We start from the raw sequence: 3,255 nt of genomic DNA, 5'->3' as shown, positions 1-3,255 counted from the left end.
AAATATATATAAATATATATAAATATATATATTCCTATATAAATATATAATCTTAAGATTATATATATTATATATGCTATATATAATGTTAAGATTATATATGTGTGTGTATATATATCTTGAGAGAAAATTTAAAGTTAATTTTCCCTCATGCAAATTTCAGGCTTGCTCAACCATTATCCCAAACAAGTACAAAGCTCTTGTCTTTTATCCATTGTGCTTCACTAATTAATTCCATCTCAGGAACACAGCATGTCCCAGACTCACTCTGTACAGCATTTTCCTGGAAAAACAAACAAACCAACCAACCTATAGACTTTACCCCAACATCTTAAAATAAAACTGCTTAATTACAAAAAAGAGTGAAGGAGCCCTTAAAATGATGTGCTCTGTTGTTTTTCCCTTTGCAAGGAGACAAATCTTAATCAAAACCACAGTAAGCAGCGAAAATGGAAGGTGTGGTTAAACCAAGCTCAGGGTCTCCCTCCCAGCACCTTAGTCCTCAACTCATTGCCAGCTGGGTCCAGCTTAGAACCTCGATCAGTGACTAGAGCTGGAGGAGTTTATGGTACCAGAATCTGTAAGTGCTCAAGGCAGGAAGAATTATGTAGTCCCTATGTTATAAATTCTATAGTTCAGGCATTATACACTATAAACTTATGTATATTTCAGGACTACATCCATTATTTCTAAATATAATAATGATTTAATATAAAGGGTTATCACAAGAGTGTGAGATAGCATGACATTTGGACTCATGGCCAGAGGTAAAATATTTAAATATTTTAAGTAATTATTATCTTTTCCCAAAGAGAGGATTTATCTATTTCTGATGCTAAGCATTATTCACTATTCATAATTTAGAGGATGGATGTATTTGTATATGCAAAAGGCAGGTAAATTTAATTTGTATTTTACAATATTTTATTTATTTAGCAAATATTCAACTATTAACTAGTATGTGGAGGGCCCCAGGCTTGGGTCCCTGAACACACACAAATAAGGGTTGTTTTTTCTTTTTTTTCCTCCAGGGCTTACACTCTATTGGGTATATTTCTACTGTATAATGATTTCTAAATAATAGCTTTATGCTGGTGAAAGTGAGTAGAAAATATTATTGTATTCATCTGAAGATATCTGTGGAGGGCCTGCTATCTTCCAGACTTGTCTTAGACTCTCAATTTTAAAAAAATGCTGATCTCATGGAGATTATATTCCTGTGCATGACTGATGGACAATGGTACACAAATAAGAAAATATAAACACCTGTAAGTCAGATGAGAATAGTGCAAACGAGTGAAACACAGGAATAGGAAGCGCTTGGAAAGAGTAATGTTACATTTTTTATGCCAATAAAAATGGTAGGATGGGTTGGATAGGTTGAGGAGCTTGGGAAGACTCTGTAGAGCATTTTGGGTGTAATAGGTTTTTATCTTAATTGGCATAAAATATAGAATACATAAAATAGTCATGAATATACTTTTAAAATCTAGAAATGTATTTTTTTAAAATCCCTGGAGAAACTGAGGACCAAACATTTAGAAATAATTAAATGTAGAGCTTGAAATTTACAAAGGCTGTATGAAGAAACAGCCTTGTATCTTATATAAGATATTGAGAGAAAACCTGTTTAATCTGAATCTAAAAAACAACAAAAAAAAAATTAAAGGATGAAGAAGTTCAGGGTACTGTAGTTCATTTTTACTAAGAAGTGAATGCTAAATGGCATTAAGGAAAAACAGAATTCAGTTGCAGGATGTTCACAGCTAACACTTTATTCAGTTAATGAAAGTTATATTCAGGCCATTTTCGCTTCTGTAGCTGTTAAGTCCCTCACATACAACCAATGTATAATGCTAAATGTTATTATTTTAATTTTAGATAATTAAAATTCTTGTGAGGCTAAGATAGCCTGAAAGTGAACTTGTCCTTTCAAAAGTTCACACTAGGGTTCGGATTTTGACCACTTTCTGCTACTGTTTTAGCATTAACCCTAAGCCGTCGCTTATCCCCCTCTGCGTTGGAAGATCATTCAATCGCACCACTATTAAGAACCAGCATCCTGTGAGAGGTGCTACATTTCAAAAGGATTCTGAGCTAATTATATAATTAAAGTTGATTTTGAATATGCCATTATATAAACATTGTTGATGGTCCTGCACCTTAAAAGAAGAAAATTTATCGAATAATTTAAAAGTATATAATCAGAAAGATTTTTATTGGCGAAGGAAAAGAGGAGGCTAGGTGACTGATTACCTGAAGAGTGAATATGGCAGTTCAAGGGTTGCTAAAATGTAGCAAATGCTTGTTTCCCTTCAATAAACTGATTTTATGTTGAACTCAAGCATCACTACAAGTACAAGCTAGCCTCTCTCTGGTGAAGACCCAGGGTAAAGGACCTGGAGAACATTCCAGGGCCCTGGGGACCTATTAAAAAATGGCATAGAAAGAAAGTTTAGAGACACATAATTTTGAGGAATCTACCTTAATTAAAGGAAGTTTCCAAACTAATGCAAACCTTTGCTTCCTGTGTCTGCAATTAAAACTAAAAACACAAACCATAAAAGGTAAGAACTTACAATATTACTGGTTGATTCCTTAACCGTTATTCTCAGTTGTCCTTCCATTCAAAAATGCCCCATGACATCAGTTTGCTTTAATAGTTTGTATTTACTATATTTGCTTTGAATCCAAGGATACCATACTAGACACTAGACTGTTATACACAATTGCGAATACTTCCCTATACAAGAAGCTATTTAATGAGTACAATGTATATTATTTGGGTAATGGATACCCTAAAAGCCCTGACTTGACCCATATAGAATGTATGCATGTAACAAAATTGCACTTGTATCCAATAAATTTATGCAAATTTACAAATATTTATACACATATTTAATGTTAACCATATGCAAATGTTATAGAACATCAACATTTAGTTTTAATACAGTTCTAAGAAGTTATTTCATTTTCATTTACTTCTGCAGACTACTTGGATACTAACCCAAGTATTTTCTTCCGACTAGATGTTAAGAAATTCATGTTAAAGTGATATTTGTGCTTTTGAATAATTTTATTTTGAAGACTGTTTGTAAAAAACATGTAACCTACAACTTAAAGTACAATAAAAATTATTTTTGGAAATACTGGTATAATTATTTAATTAGACTTAAAACAAATGAGCAAATTTTACATCATATATATGCACTCATAAATACACACACAATACATATATATATATATATATATATA

This window comes from Rhinopithecus bieti, unplaced genomic scaffold (genome assembly GCF_001698545.2).
Source record: "Rhinopithecus bieti isolate Rb0 unplaced genomic scaffold, ASM169854v2 scaffold_20072, whole genome shotgun sequence".
Classification (NCBI taxonomy): domain Eukaryota; kingdom Metazoa; phylum Chordata; class Mammalia; order Primates; family Cercopithecidae; genus Rhinopithecus; species Rhinopithecus bieti.
Note: the sequence above shows the minus strand (reverse complement) of the source record.